Source organism: Pleurodeles waltl, chromosome 11 (genome assembly GCF_031143425.1).
Source record: "Pleurodeles waltl isolate 20211129_DDA chromosome 11, aPleWal1.hap1.20221129, whole genome shotgun sequence".
Classification (NCBI taxonomy): domain Eukaryota; kingdom Metazoa; phylum Chordata; class Amphibia; order Caudata; family Salamandridae; genus Pleurodeles; species Pleurodeles waltl.
In genome coordinates, this window is record NC_090450.1 from 972,207,917 (window position 1) to 972,224,442 (window position 16,526).

The following is a 16,526-nucleotide window of genomic DNA, read 5'->3' on the forward strand; positions in this document are numbered from 1 at the left end:
GGCAGACATTTGAAGGATTGACAGCTCATTCTTCTTGAGCCAAGGCTGCTACTAGTGCAGTGCCTGTCTGGGATATTGGTCAGGCTGCACTGTGCGCATCGGGGCACCATATTCAAGAAACACTACTGCCTTGACAGCGATGACTGTTGAAGACGGGAATTGTACTTGCTTGGACCTGCAGGACTTTTTCTTCTGAACCATTCAACAGACCCACTACCTTACTGGGTACTACTTTGGTACATATCCATAAGGTAAGGAATCTGCCCTTAGGACTATCCGTCGGAAGAACAAGTTATTTATGTCAAGTAGCACTCTTTCTGGTAGATGCTCTTAGATTCCTTTCCGCTTTCCCGCCTCCCCGTTCTGTTGAATTATCTCTTTTCCATCTAAAAAGGTCCCACTCTAAAGATCTGTTTACTATTGATGCCAATTTTCTGACGAGCTCTGCGTCTGAGGGTCTGAAGATGTAGACAAACCTGCAAAAGAAACTGACATCAGTGTTCTTGGGTGACTCTTATGTGTGCCAGTTAAGTGTGACTCCACTTGTTACTTATGGAGTGGAATGACACTGACGTGAAACCATGTGACCCCACCTACTGGCACGAAGGGGTGTGAACTGTGGAAGGAGGCAAGTTAGCAAATCAAAAGGGTGGTATGCTCCAGGAGAAAGACAAACAGAAGTTAATTAGTCATCGAATAAGAGGCAAGCAAATAGTGACAATAGAGCCAACCAACGGTGAGCAATAGGTTGCTTCTAGGCCCACTGAAGCTTTTTGTGGACCATATCCAAAAGTTAGAGTCCCAAAAATATGGCATAGCGTGCATTCCTCTGACCTTGCTTTGCTTTAAGTGGTAACTTTGGCTCTTCAAATGCCATTTAAATGACATATGAGCGCATGATTCGATTTTCTGCCTATTCTAGGCCTCAAACTATGACTGCTTCTTTGTCTCTCCCAGTTGTATTGACACAGTTCCAGGGGCATCCAGTCCTATAGGAGACGATTCCTTATGGGCATAGATTTGTATTGCTCAACTGAATAGAAATGTTCCCAGGCACTTCAAAGCATGCGATATCCAGATGTTTATTTTGATATAAGCATTTAAATGACTACTTGTCACTAACATTAAAGGGGCTTATTTACAAGCCCCCCTGCGCAGGGAAGTGCAGCATGTGACCTTCCTGCGCAGTCCTGCGCCACAGGGAAAGGGCAGAAATGCACTGTATCTACAAGATACGCTGTCACAGGCAGCCTTGCACCATGGTGCAAGGCTGCCTGTGCCACAGAAAGGAATATTTCTGTGCAGGAAGGGACACCTTGCTCTTGCTATATGTGCTGCAAAACACAGCACATATATGCAGCAGACATAGAAAGAGGAAAAATAAATTTGGGAGAAATAAATATATTTCTTCTTGTTGCGCCTCGCCCGGGGAGGCGTACGTTTTTTGACGCATTCCCAGGTTTACAAATACTGGGAATGTGTCAAAATCAAAGGGTGTTGTGTGGGAAAACCTACAGCAGTGCCCATGGAATTCCTTGGTGTGTACTATGTTGCCTTACATCATCTCTGTAATGCCATGAAAAGCCACGAAAATGTGACTTTGCATGGCCTTGTAGATACAGGCCTGCACTATCCACTGGTGTGTCACAAAAAGGTGTATACAGTGGCTTCCAGAGGTGTCTATGCAGCTTATTGCACGTTGTGCTGGATGGTGTTATTGTGAACACATACAACATTTATCAGATGTATATTTGGAGGCATTTGCTTCAAAAGACAAAGCAGTAAGGGGCAATGGTGCAAATATGAGCTGGACAGGGAGGGGTGGGAGGCAAGATAACAAGCAGAGTGGATTTTGGAGGTTGTTATGATTGCACCACAAAAGTAGCACCTTTACAAACACTGTTGCTCTTTGCACAAATCTGTCTTGCTGCATGCCAGTCTGGGGCACATAAAGATGAGTTAGTGAATGTGTACTGACTTTATGTGGGTGCACACTTGTGTGAAAGATATGTCTTTCTGAGTGAGGTGTAGTGCTGGGGATATGTGCACCGGGTTGAGGAAGGTGGTAGAGGTGTGCAGAGGGTTAGATCCAGGTGTGGAGTGTTGCACTGAGCTGTTGTGGGTGTATGCTGGTGACAGGCCCTGATTGAAACTTTTTTTTTGTGCCGCATTAACGTCATTTTTTTTATGCAAAAGCCGCGTAAACTTACAAAATACAATTGTATTTTGTAAATTAGAACTGATTTTGCATCAAAATATGACGCGAATGCAGCGCAAAAAAAGTATAAATCAGGGCCTGTATGTTCTACGGGTTAATGCTGATGGGTTTCTGTGACATGCGTTGAGGTGTATGCTCCCTGTGCTTCGTCTTGTTTATGTATGCAATGATGTAAATTATGTTGAAGAAGAAATGACTGCTGTCTAGATTTGCTAAACATAACATGCTCCCACCCTTTCCCCTTCACATCCAGGTTCGTGTAAACTAATTTCATCGACAGCCCTCACTTACACAATAGTGTTCTATTTACAGCACTATTAGACCTGGCATCATTAGGGTAGTCTTACCCCTGACCTTTGGCTTTACCTTCTGTTTTGTTGCTGTATCTGTTTGTTGGCCTTAGGACTCTGAGCACTTTACCTCTGCTAATCAGTGCTAAAGTGCACGTGCTTCTCCCCTAAAACATGGTAACATTGGTATGTCCACAACTGGCATATTTAATTTACCTGTGAGTCCCTTGTAGAGTGGTATTCCCTATACCGAGGGCCTGTAAATTAAATGCTACTAGTGGGCCCGCAGCACTGATTGAGCCAGCCACTTAAGTAGCTCTGTAAACAACTCAGGCCTGCCACTGCAGAGCTTGTTTGCAGTCTCAGTGCCACCCTGCCTTGGCAACCTCCTGCCAAGCCCAGAACTCCAGTTTCCTTACATATAGGTCACCCCTAAGGTAGGCCCTAGGTAGCCCATTGGACAAGGTGCCATGTAAGCAAAGGTAGGACATGTACCGCTTAAGTTCTTCATGTCCTAGTGATGAAAAACGACTAAAGCCATTTTTCATAACTGAGGCCTGCCCCTCTCATAGGCCACAATTGTGAATTTCTTATAAAATCTTTAAGATGTAATTTCTGATCTGAGAGGTGTAGATGCATCATGTTTAGTACCATTGGAATGGTAATAATAAATCCTCTTAACTGATGAAGTCGGATTTATTATTACTGTTTCAGAAATGCCACTTTTAGAAAGTGGGGAATTCTCTGAACTTTCTTCCCTGTGTGCCTACATCCTAGCTCCAATACACGTTGGGCTTGGGCTAGGTGGCAGCTACACTTGTGCATTCCTTTCCGACACTCCCCTCCCCCCAACACAGGATACTCAGATATATCTGCATACTGATGGGTCTTCCAGGGGAGGAGGTTGGAAAGGGCTCGCACTTACATTTCAAAGGGTGGTGACTAGAGTGCACACAAAGGGGCTGAGTACCTCCCACTGGCAGTCTGGAGCCAAGGCTGACCTGAAAGGGGGACCTATGCACTTCACAAGAACTCTTTTTTAAGCCCCCCTTCCAACCCCCCCGCCCCACAAAGGTACTTGTCAGTATGAGTACTGGGCCTCTTGACCCACTCAAACAGTACACTTCTGGACTTAGAGGAATCTGTGCTGGTGAAAAGACTGCAGTGCTGCCAGGATCACCACTCTGCCATGTTGTACTGCGCTGCTGCCTGCTGATCTCTGCCCTGTGAAAAACACCCCAGAGTGACTCCAAGGGCTTGCCCCCTGTTCTCCTTGAGGTCTCAGGGACATCAAAGAACTCAGTAACTACTTCTTATCGACCTACAAGATTGCCTTATAAGGATCAGCACCCCTGCACCTCTGGGACTCAAGCGCGTGTGGAGCGCTTTAACACTTTCTATTTCAGCACTGCCTTGCTTTCCCACTTCAGCACAAGCATAGTGCTACCATCCTTGGCTATACCACTTTTCAGTTTCAGTGCGTGTGCGGCGCCCTGAGACTTTGCCGCACTGCTTCTCAGCCCTGGTGTACGTGCAGCATTTCCTGGATCTGCTGCGCTGCCCCGAACGCGAGTAGCTCTTCAAGACTTTGTGGTGCTTCAACTCGACTTCTGAGCGTGAGCCGCATTCTCACCCGATTATCATCACTCTCCGCCCTGCCTGTGCATGGGCTGTTGTTCCATTGTCTCCTCTCACCATGTCACTGCCCCAGGGGAAGCCAGCTCAAAGAAGCAGAGAGGTTGCCAGGCAATGCAGAACCTCAGCAGCGTCAGCCAGGCCAAGACCACCTTACACGCATCTCACACCGTGTGCAGTCCTGCCCAATGAGGCCCCAGCGCAGTCCCTTGAGTGTGTCTTGAGCCTGCCCACGCCGGGACCCTGAGATTCACCTACCCACCGGAACGAGGCCCACAAGCCCAGCCCGCATTAGTCGCTATGAACATTGCCATAGTTCCTTCAAGGGAAGACCTGCTATTTTCTTAGCACTGTCATTCTCGATGAGACTAGCCTGGTAACATTAAACCCACATATCTCTTGATCTATTGATTGGACTTTTATCATTTTGGTCTTATTTTAACCAGATAGATATTCTCTATTGTTCCATCTCAGTGTGGAGGCTTTTTGTGGAGGCTTCATTGGATTATTGTAATTTAAGTGTTACACAAATACTTTACACCTTGCCTCTTAAGTTGAGCCTGACTGCTCTGCGCCAAGCTACCAAAGGGTGAGCGCAGGTTAATTTACGCTGTGCATTTGACTTACCCTGACTAGAGTGGTGGGTTCTGTCTTGCTTAGGTGCATACCCTAGCCAACCAGAAACCCCATTTCAAACAAGCAACTTCTGTTTGAGGTGCTTCCACTGCAAAAGGAATGCATCTCAAAACAAATTCGCTGATCCAGGAAGCCATGTTTTTTTTTTTTTCTACCAAATGCCTAAAATAAAATAATAAAATATGCACTTGTGCAGCTGGTTGTGTTGTGTAGCCATTTTAGTTATAGCTCCATGCACGTTAGTTTAACACACTAGGCCGCTGTGCACTTTGACCTAGATATATTTTATTCAGCTTTGCATTGTTTTTTTTTACAATAACCAGTTTTACGGTCTTGCTTTATTTTCATCTATCTAACTGTTTTGCTTAGCCCAGCACTGTGTTCCAAATAAGACATTCTTGATCACTTTGTGCTTCAGTCAAGGCTACAGTTTGGTACATTGTCGGTGAATGTGGTAGAAGTTTAGGCCCATATTTATACTTTTTGACGCTAAACTGCGCTAACGCAGTTTAGCGTCAAAAAGTTTTGCGCCGTCTAACGCCATTCTGAAGCGCCATGCGGGCGCCGTATTTATGGAATGGCGTTAGACGGCGCAATCAGACCGGCGCTGCCTGGTTTGCGTGGGAAAAAACCACGTAGACCAGACAGCGCCAGCGTAGGGGGAAAATGGCGCATGGGCGTCTTAAAATGGGGCAAGTCAGGTTACGTCGAAAAAATCGTCTTAACCCGACTTGCGCCATTTTTTAACGACGCCCATCCCCCATCAACATGACTCCTATCATTGTAAAGATAGGAGTCATGCCCCCTTGCCCAATGGCCATGCCCAGGGGACTTATGTCCCCTGGGCATGGTCATTGGGCATAGTGGCATGTAGGGGGGCACAAATAAGGCCCCCCTATGCCACCAAAACAAAATATAAAAAAATAAAAAATTATACTTACCTGAACTTACCTGAATGTCCCTGGGGTGGGTCCCTCCATCCTTGGGGGTCCTCCTGGGGTGGGCAAGGGTGGCAGGGGGGGTCCCTGGGGGCATGGGAGGGCACCTGTGGGCTCATTTTGAGCCCACAGGCCCCTTAACGCCTGCCCTGAGCAGGCGTTAAAAAGTGGCGCAAATGCGCCGTTTTTAGCCACGCCAACTCCCGGGCGTCTCTTTTGCCCGGGAGTATAAATACCACGTAAAGGCCTGGGAGTCATTTTTTAGACGGGAACGCCTCCCTTGCATATCATTAACGCAAGGAAGGGGTTCACGCTAAAAAATGACGCACATTCCGGGAACTTTGGCGCTATTCGCCTCTAACGCCATAGTATAAATATGGCGTTAGTTGGCGTTAGTTTTGCGTCGAAATTGCGTCAAAAAAAACGACGCAATTTCGGCGCAAACGGAGTATAAATATGGCCCTTAGTATCCAACATTCATAGAAAATACACATCCTTACGTAGGGACATTTTCTTAGAACATCAGCTGTGTTATTAAAAAAACACTTCCTAGTCCCATTACACATTGAGAGGGAGATTCCAGCCAGGGAACTGCCAGGGGAACCTGAAAGGCAGAACTAGAGCTTAACATGCTGTGCTCAGATTATGACTTAGACAGGAAATAGTCCATAGGTTCTAGTGACAATATGATAGCGTTATTCTTATACTTCACTCTCCTCATCACCATTTTAATATTGTCATGTTGTGTTGTCCTGGTTATTGCAGCTCACGCTTTGCTATCTAAAATGCAGACATTTAACTAAACCAGTCTTTAAAACTTATACTGCTTTTTATTGTCATTAATATATGAGACCGAATTGTGAATGAGAGAACCAGATGCGACCTGAGTGACCACGACTTCCCTGAGAAGTGCAATATGTCATGCGCTCTGCTGCCCAATCATCTCTACCTCTTGGGAGAGACGAGGCACTGCTAGTTAGCCGGAGCAAAACCCAGATTTAGAGCGACAAGTGTCACCCATAGTGGGTTAGACTCAGTCTCCCACACCGTGGACGATCTTGCTGCTCAAAATCCAGTAGTCTCATTGGAATAATGAGAGCCTATGTGACAGTTGTACTCTCTTTGTGATTTTACCATAGGCAGCAAAACTAAGTGCATCCTTAAGGCAGGGGTCAGCCTACAGCCACCCCTAGTTCAAATGGTGCAGAGCTTGAAAAAAAGAAAGTTATGGTCCCACTGGTATTAGTTTATTTGATTTGTCACTACTTACCCACACTACTTTTTGGGGTTGATTTTAAGGACCTAGTAAATATAAAAACAGCCATGTTTTGAACTGAGAAGTCTACATGCAACAACTGTGGTTCACATGAATCTGCTCAGCCTTTAAACTGCTTTCCAGGTGAAATCTGCCATGCACTTCTGGTTCCTACTCAGTCTTGGCTTAAAACATGGATAGAAGAAGCACACACACAGATTTAAACGTTATGCATGGTGCAGTCTAGAGACTATGACACATAAATAAAACCAAGTGACTTTATTGTTAGGCCATTGAATATGAAAAACTCACGTTAAAAAACAAAGACACTGGAATTCACCAGTTACCCTTAGCTCTACTTGAATCATGAGGCAGGTCTGACTAAATTATGTGGCAAGAAAGGAAGATTATGTGACCTGATGCTACACTTTTTGTAATAGAATTACTTCATAATTTTGTCTTTTGCTCAGATGGTTACACTGTCTGGGCTTAGGTTTCACCTAATAAGCAGCAGTTTAACACCCAAATACAGTAACAAGCAACTGAAAGATGGGCAGTCAACCTTTTCGTAGAGTCGAGGTCGCCACAAGTTTAGTAGTTCTGGATCAATTTGAACTAGAAACAAATTTGTTTTTTTTATAATCTGCAGATTATCCAGTTGATAGTGGGTTATGTGGCAAATGCAGAAAATCCATACTTACATGGAAAATGCCACAGCAGTGCATAATTCCATGGCCCTGCTTGTAGTTCACTGACCTAATTATAACTTGCACCACCGCCATGCACTGCTTACGCCCTCACGTATTACATCACTCATGGCATGTTAAATGACATAATTGATTACATCACTCATGACGTCTCAAATTACATGAATGATGGCATCACTGACAACATCATGCAATCATCTTTGTACCATCCTATAGGGTTTGTGGCCTAGGAGTAATTCAACACAGCACAGCTGTCAACAATTTTCTAATCACCTTAATGGAATTACTAACAAATACTTCACCTGAACCACAATTTTAAGTCAAGAACTTAACAGATTTACATTTCATACTGTGAAGACACTTTCTTCTAGACCCTATGGACTACACGCTGTAGTTAATCCCTTCTGTGCAGCGGATGTAACGGTTACGTCCCGCGGCACAGTGCTCCTGTGCCGAGGACGTAACCATTACGTCCTCGGCATGGAGCCCGGAGGGAGCGCTAGCGCTCCCTCCGTGGGGTTCCCCTCCACCCCCCCCCAAGGCGGGGATAGAAGGGGAAGACCTTCCCCTTCCACCCCCACCCCCCTGTAATGACGGCAGCGCACGATTGCGCGCTGACCTCATTACCCCGTGCCGGTCGCACTGGAAGCCATTTGCTTCCAGTGCGATTCACGGAGAAACAGGTGAGTTTCTCCTCCGGCGGGTGGGGGGGGTTTGGGCCAAAGAGGCACTGGGGGAAAGGAAAGGCTTTTTGTCTCTTTGAGAATTCCTGCTGCCCGATCGCATTGCGATCGGGCCGCAGAAATGCCCACTAGATGCCAGGGATTTTTTTTTTTTGTATATTTCTAAACTTTGCAATCGGGGAGCGGCACCTTGGGCAAGGGTCGCTCCCTTTTGGGGGCATCTTGTATTGTGGCCATTTCTGCCCCCCTTGGAGGCAGATCGGCCTATTATTTTTAGGCCAATAAATCCACTAGACACCAGGGATTTTTTTTTTTTACTATTTTGTAAATACTTGTATTTGGGAGCGGCCCCTAGGGCAAGGGTCGCTCCCTTTTGGGGGCATCTTTATTGGGGGCAGATCGGCCTATTATTTTTAGGTTGGGGGCAGAAGCCACTTAGACACCAGGGATAGTGTGTGTGTTTGTGGAGGGGGGGCAACCCCTTGGGGGCACGTGTACCAAGGCCATTTCTGCCCCCTTTAGGGACAGATCAGCCTATTATTTTTAGGCTGATCTGCCAGGGTTTTTTTTTTGTTTTTAAATATGTTTATTTATGTGGGGGCATCCCCTTGGGCAAGGGGGGCATTGAACTATTGGCCATTTCTGTCCCCCTTGGAGGCAGATGGGCCTATTTCTTTTAGGCCCATCTGCCCCCAAGGGGGGCAGAAGCCACATAGGCACCAGGGATAGTGTGTGTGTGGTTTGTTTTTTGTTTGGGGGTGGGCCCTTGGGGACACACTATTAAAGGTATTTTCTGCCCTCCTTGGGGCAGATAGGCCTATTTTTTAGTAGGCCCATCTGCCCCTATGGCAGAATCCACTTAGGCACCAATTTCTAAATGCTTGATGGTGGGATGGTTGTCAACTGACAAAGTATTTGCATTTGTGATAATTTTTTTCCTCCTTTTTGTTCTAGTTCAAAGCTTTTGCTTGCTGTGGCTCCTTGCGGTTTTGGCGGTGGTTGACCTGCGGTTTGCATAGTTGCATGTTTTAGGTAAGTAAAAACAATTTACTCCAAAGGAGTATTGTTGCCATGCATGAATGACATGTTTGTAGGTGGTGTAGTAAATGCAGGTTTGTGTGAAATTGTCCTTAGATTTGTGCACAATGATATTTGTGTTGTCTTATTTCTAATTTGCTTTTCTTTCTTTCTTTCTTTTTAGTGGGATATCACTGGTGATTGCTGTGTCTGTAGTTACTGGTGATTCAAGCTTTTTCAGGCAAGTGAGCGGTATAGTTTTTGAGTTTATAACTCTTACTAATAAAGCTACACTTTATTACTTATCTTACACAGTGCTGGTTGTTGGTGGTGCATTTGTCCAGTTAATTTTAGTAGGAAAGATCATGGCTAGCCACAGGATGACCGCTCAGCAGGTTGTTGGCATGCTTTTTGAGTCATTGTCTGATCATGATTATGAGACTGACTCTGCATCTGAGGCAGAGAAGGAAGTGAGGGATTCTGGCAGTGAAGTTTCTGCCAGAGAGGAATCTTCTGATGAGGAAGCCACACTCAGTGCAGATGAGGGGCCTGTTTCAGAGGACACTGATGTGCCATTAGTGCAGCAACCTGGGCTGAAAGGTTTCCCGTTAGAAGACCTGAACTCTGGGTTGCCCCAAACATGGAGCAGCCAGAGTTGCCTGCCTTTAGTGGTCTCCCAGGGTGTAGAGTCAATACTGAGAACTTTTTGCCTGTCAATTTCTTTGAGTTATTTGTGGATGATGTGTTTTTGGAAGAGATTGTTGAGCAGAGTAATTTGTATGCGGAGCAGTATTTGAAGGACAACGCTGCTAGACTTAGGCCGCACCCTAGAGCTGCCCAGTGGATTCCCACAAATTTGGAGGAGATGAAAAGGTTTTTAGGTTTGACTCTTTTGATGGGGTTGATAAGGAAGCCGTCACTGGCTTCTTATTGGTCTACTAGTCCCTTGATGGCAACAGCTATATTTCCTGCAACAATGAGTCGTAATCGGTATTTGCTTCTTCTTAGGATGCTGCATTTTATTGACAATGCATTAGCCTTGCCACGAGATCACCCTGATTATGACCGTCTTTTTAAGATTAGGCCTGTCCTTGATCATTTTGTAGATCGTTTTTCAGGGGTCTATGTTCCAGGCAAAGAAATAGCTGTGGACGAGTCTTTGGTTCTCTTCAAGGGTCGTTTGGTTTTTAGGCAGTACATTCCGAGCAAGAGGGCACGATGTGGAATTAAATTGTATATGCTGTCTGAAAGTAGTACAGGATATGTGTATAATGTCCGTGTCTACACTAGTAGGGATTCCAGTATTGACCCCCCTGGTTGTCCTCCCACTTTTGGAGTTACTGAGAAAATTGTGTGGGAACTTGGCACTGTTCAACAAAGGTCACCATTTGTATGTAGATAACTTTTACACTGCAGTGCAGTTGTTCAAGGAATTGTTTAGAGTGGACACTGTTGCTTGTGGCACAATTCGTTGTAACCAGAAAGGCTATCCAAGGGAGCTTGTCTGTAAAAAAAAACTTGAGGGGACAGTGCAGTGCCTTGCAGAATGATGAGCTGCTAGCTTTGAAGTTTTCAGACAGGAGGGATGTCTACATGCTAAGTACCATCCATTATGAGAGTACTTCCCCCGTGACTATTTGGGGCCAGGTTACTGAAGTGCGCAAACCTGTGTGCATTTTAGATTATAATAAGCACATGGGAGGTGTAGATAGAGTTGATCAGAGGTTGGAACCTTATACTGCTATTCATAAGTCTTGCGTTTGGTATAAGAAGTTACCAATTCACCTCTTCCACTTAGCAACTTTTAATGCTTTTATTGTGTTTAAGGATAGGTCTCCAGAGTCAAAGATGACATTTGTGAAATTTCAGGAGTCAGTGATAGAGAGCCTTATTGTGGTGGAACAGGCCAGGTTCCTAGAGAAGCAGTGGTGGAGGATGTGGCTAGATTGAAAGATCGCCACTTTGCTGAGCGCATTCCTCCCACACCCAAAAAAAGACTTTCCAGCTAAGAAATGTAGAGTGTGTTTTCGAAGAGGTATCCGGAGGGACACTCTAATGTACTGCCCAGATTGTCCTTCAAAGCCTGGGCTGTGTGTGGGTGGTTGTTTTAAGAATTACCACACCCAGAAGAATTACTGGGAACAACCATGAGTGTAAACTCATGTCTGTTTTGTATTTTCATGTGTTCAGTTTCATGGTTAGCATTTCTGTCATGTACTTAGTTAGAGCTTTTGTGCTTGTAGTTTTGTAATGATTTCTAATTAGTTAGGGGTTTCTTTGTTTTAAAAAAAAAAAGAAAAAAAGTGGGGCTTGGCTGAGGGTGTACATATTGACTTGCTGTTGGCTACTGCAACACACTGCCAGCCAAACACCAGTACACACACTGCCATCAGCTGGTGTGACTGTTGTATCAGGCATGTGGGCGTATGTAAGTGATGGGCCCTTGAGTGGCGCTGTCTGTCGATGTGAGTGTTGTAATGTGCTGGGCCCGTGGCTGGCGGTGTGAATGGTCTTGTGCGTGTCATGTATGAAAGGTGTGTGAATGGACTGTAAAGCGGTTGGTGCCTTGTCGCAGCTTTACAGCTTACAAGCTGTGAGTCATTGGTTCAGTTTTTTTGGCCTTTCAGTTATTAACAGTGCATTTCATTTTTGTGAAATCTCTTGTTAATAAAATTGGATCCACTGAACAATCACTCACCCTCGTGCCAAATCCAACCAGTATGTGTGGTAAAAATGACAAAACCTGCTCCGCTGTAATCAGGCGTTGCAGCACACCTGTGACACGCTAGGTGCCTCGGGTGGGACCCCGATGATGAAGCATGCCACCAACTTGGTTGGTGGGTGAGGGGTCTTTTTCACATAACCTAAGTTCGTTTCTTTTCACAATTTTAGTGTTTGGCTCATCACAGAAGTATGTGAACACATCAAAATGATATATTACAAAACTACCTGTGTTTGGGGGGGGAGGAGGCACCTATGTTTTTGGTCCTGGGTACGGCCTTCATCTAGGGAAACCTACCAAACCCAGACATTTTTTTAAAACTAGACACCCCAAGGAGTCCAGGGAGGTGTGGCTTGCGTGGATCACCCAACATTTTATTACCCAGACTCCTCTGCAAACCTCAAAATTTGCTTAAAAAAGCATATTTTCCTGACTCATTTGTACGATCACCGCTCCAGCACAAAATTCCTACTCCCCAGCGTTCCCCTCAGTCTCCCAAGTAAAATGACACCTCACTTGTGTGGGTCCCCAAAGCAGAGTCAGCCTAAAGATGTATAAAAGAAGAATATGTCCTTATCAACTCGCTGTGCTATCCCCTCTATCTCTACAGGTTTTGGGCCTTATTCTGTTGCAGGCACCTGGCCCACCCACACAAGTGAGGTATCATTTTTAGCGGGAGACTTGGGGGAACGCTGGGTGGAAGGAAATTTGTGGCTCCTCTCAGATTCCAGAACTTTCTGTCACCGAAATGTGAGGAAAATGTTTTTTTTAGCCAAAGTTTGAGGTTTGCAAAGGATTCTGGGTAACAGAACCTGGTCAGAGCCCCACAAGTCACCCCATCTTGGATTCCCCTAGGTCTCTAGTTTTCAGAAATGCACAGGTTTGGTAGGTTTCCCTAGGTGCCGGCAGAGCTAGAGGCCAAAATCTACAGGTAGGCACTTTGCAAAAAACACCACTGTTTTCTGTGAAAAAACGGGATGTGTCCACGTTGTGTTTTGTGGCATTTCCTGTCGCGGGCGCTAGGCCTACCCACACAAGTGAGGTACCATTTTTATTGGGAGACTTGGGGGAACATCGAATAGCAAAACAAGTGTTATTGCCCCTTGTCTTTCTCTACATTTGTTCCCTCCAAATATAAGAGAGTGTGTAAAAAAAGACGTCTATTTGAGAAATGCCCTGTAATTCACATGCTAGTATGAGCACCCCGGAATTCAGAGATGTGCAAATAACCTCTGCTCCTCAACACCTTATCTTGTGCCCATTTTGGAAATACAAAGGTTTTCTTGATAGCAATTTTTTACTCTTAAAATATTTCAGCAAATGAATTGCTGTATACCCGGTATAGAATGAAAACCCACTGCAGGGTGCAGCTCATTTATTGGCTCTGGGTACCTAGAGTTCTTGATGAACCTACAAGTCCTATATATCCCCGCAACCAGAAGAGTCCAGCAGACGTAACGGTATATTGCTTTCAAACATCTGACATTGCAGGAAAAAGTTACAGAGTAAAACGTAGAGGAAAATTGCAGTTTTTTTCACCTCAATTTCAATATTATTTTTTTTCAGTTGTTATTTTCTGTAGGAAACCCTTGTAGGATCTACACAAATTACCCCTTGCTGAATTCAGAATTTCGTCTACTTTTCAGAAATGTTTCGTTTCTGGGATCCAGCATTGGTTTCACGCCCATTTCTGACACTTACTGGGACATACCCCATTTTTACGATTTTTTGTGCTTTCTGCCTCCTTCCAGTCAAATGCCAAAATTGGGTTGAAAAATTGGGTTTTCTGATTCAAGTCTGCCTGTTCCTGAAAGCTGGGAAGCTGGTGATTTTAGCACCGCAAACCCTTTGTTGATGCCATTTTCAGGGGAAAAAAAACACAAGCCTTCTTCTGCAGCCCCTTTTTTGGAAAAAAAAAACGAAATTTACACTGTATTTTGGCTAATTTCCTGGCCTCCTTCTGGGGAACCCACAAAGTCTGGGTTCCTCTAGAATCCCTAGGATGTTGGGAAAAAAAGGACGCAAATTTGGCGTGGGTAGCTTATGTGAACAAAAAGTTATGAGGGTCTAAGCGCGAACTGCCCCAAATAGCAAAAAAAAGGCTCGGCACAGGAGGGGGAAAAGGCCCGGCAGCGAAGGGGTTAATTAAGATACACTACACACATTCCTTAGATGGTCAGAGTGACATACCACCCGAAAGCCATGCTTACAAGACTACTGAGGGATAAACCACTTTTAAGTCAACATCCCTATTGGTAGACTTTTCATCCTTGGCGTGGTCGCCCTTAACTTTTTGCCTCTGTTTCCTAGGTTGATGTGTGCTGAACTCTTTTTGCTGTTTGTGTTACTTTGGGCACTTTACCACTGCTAACTATTGTTAAAGTGCAAGTGCTCCTTTACAAAATGTGTATGGAATTGTCTCATCCATGATTGGCATATTTGATTTACTAGTAAGTCCCTAGTAAAGTGTACTAGAGGTGCCCACGGCCTATAAATCAAATGCTACTAGTGGGCCTGCCGCACTGGTTGTGCCACCCACATGAGTAACTGTGTAATCATCTCTCAGACCTGACACTGCAGTGTCTCTCTTCAGTTTTAAACTGTAAATGTGACTTGGCAAGTGTACCCACTTGCCAGGCCTAAAGCTTCCCTTTACTTACATGTAAGGTGGGCCCTAGGTAGCCCCAAGAGCAGGGTGCAGTGTATGGTTAAGGTAGGACATATAGTAATGGGTTTTATGTGTCCTGACAGTGAAATACTGCTAAATTCGTTTTTCAATGTTGCAAGGCCTGTCCCTCTCATAGGTTAACATGAGGGCTACCTTTAAGTATGATTAAAGATTCCCTTTGGGAGCAGAAGGACATGTGGAGTTTGGGGTCTCTGAGCTCACAATTTAAAAATACATCTTTTAGTAAAGTTGATTTTAAGATTGTGTGTTTGAAAAGGCCATTTTAGAAAGTGAGCATTTTCTTGCTCATACCATTTCTGTGACTTGGCCTGTTTGTGGATTCCCTGCCTGGGTCAGGTTGACAGTTGGGCTGGTTGCACCTCACACTAGACAGTGACACAGAGGGAGCTGGGGTGTAGTCTGCATCTCCTGATGAGCCATCTGTGCTAGGAGGGAGGGGAGGAGTGGTCACTCATACCTGAAAGGGCTGTGCCTGCCCTCACACAATGCAGTCTCCAACCCCCTGGTGAGTGTCTGGGGACTGGCCTAGGCAAGGCGAGATTTCACAATTAAGAGAGACTTTGCTTTGGAGAGGGCCTACTTCAAAGGAGAAAATGGGTATAAGAAAGGCACCCAAAACCACAGACTTTAGAACACTCCTGGAAACCAAGAGGAACCTCTGCCTGGAGAAGAGCTGAGGAAGAAGAGCTTCCCTGACTGTGAATGGGCTTTGTGGAGCTATCCTCCAGTTGCTGTTTCTGCCAGAGTAAGAGGGCAAAGACTGGACTTTGTGTGCCTTCCATCTTATGAAGATCTCCAAGGGCTTGATTTAGAGCTTGCCTCCTGTTGTTTGAAGTCTCAGGGACAGCAAAGACTTCTCTCTGCCAGCACCTGGAGTCTCTGGAGAGACTCCTACTCTGCCAAGTGGTGACCATCCAGTTCCTGGGACCCTGATCGGAGAAGCTGGCAGCCTAAGAGGAAGAAATCCACGCACTGACCGCCGTGCGGGGAAAAGATCGACGCAACTCCGATCTGCGGCTGAAAAAAATCGACGCACTGACGCTTTGCAGCTGAAAATCGACACTCGTCTGCAACGCGACCCAAAGATCGACGCCCGGAGCTGGAGAAATGCACACAGCATCGCTGACAGAGGCTGGTGAGATCGCAACCCGCGCTGCGTAGTTTTCGGATCATCGTGCGGCTGGATTTCCAACACAAACACCGCTGGGCGTGTAAAAACAACACAAAGCCTGCGCGGAACCGAGAGTGCTGACCGGATTGATGCATCGCTCTCCTGCGGAGAGAAGAAACGACACGCCAGATGCATCACAAGCTCTTTTTGACACACAGACGCCCGTGCAAGGTTATTTTTGACACACCCACTGTACATTTTCACGCTAACAGTGTTAGTGTGTGTTTAAAATTACATGAAGACTCTTTTTGCACTCTTAGTGATAACTTGACTTGTGTATTGTGGATTTTTGTCTATTGGTCTTTTTTTTTTTAGATAAATATTTCCTATTTTTCTAAACATGTGTTGTGTCATTTTGTAGTGTTTTCATTAAGTTACTGTGTGTGTTGGTACAAATACTTTACACCTAGCACTCTGAAGTTAAGCCTGCTGCTCATGCCAAGCTACCAAAGGGGTGAGCGGGGGTTAGCTAAGGGTGATTCTCTTTTACCCTGACTAGAGTGAGGGTCCTTGCTTGGACAGGGGGTAACCTGACTGCCAACCAAAGACCCCATTTCTAACACCT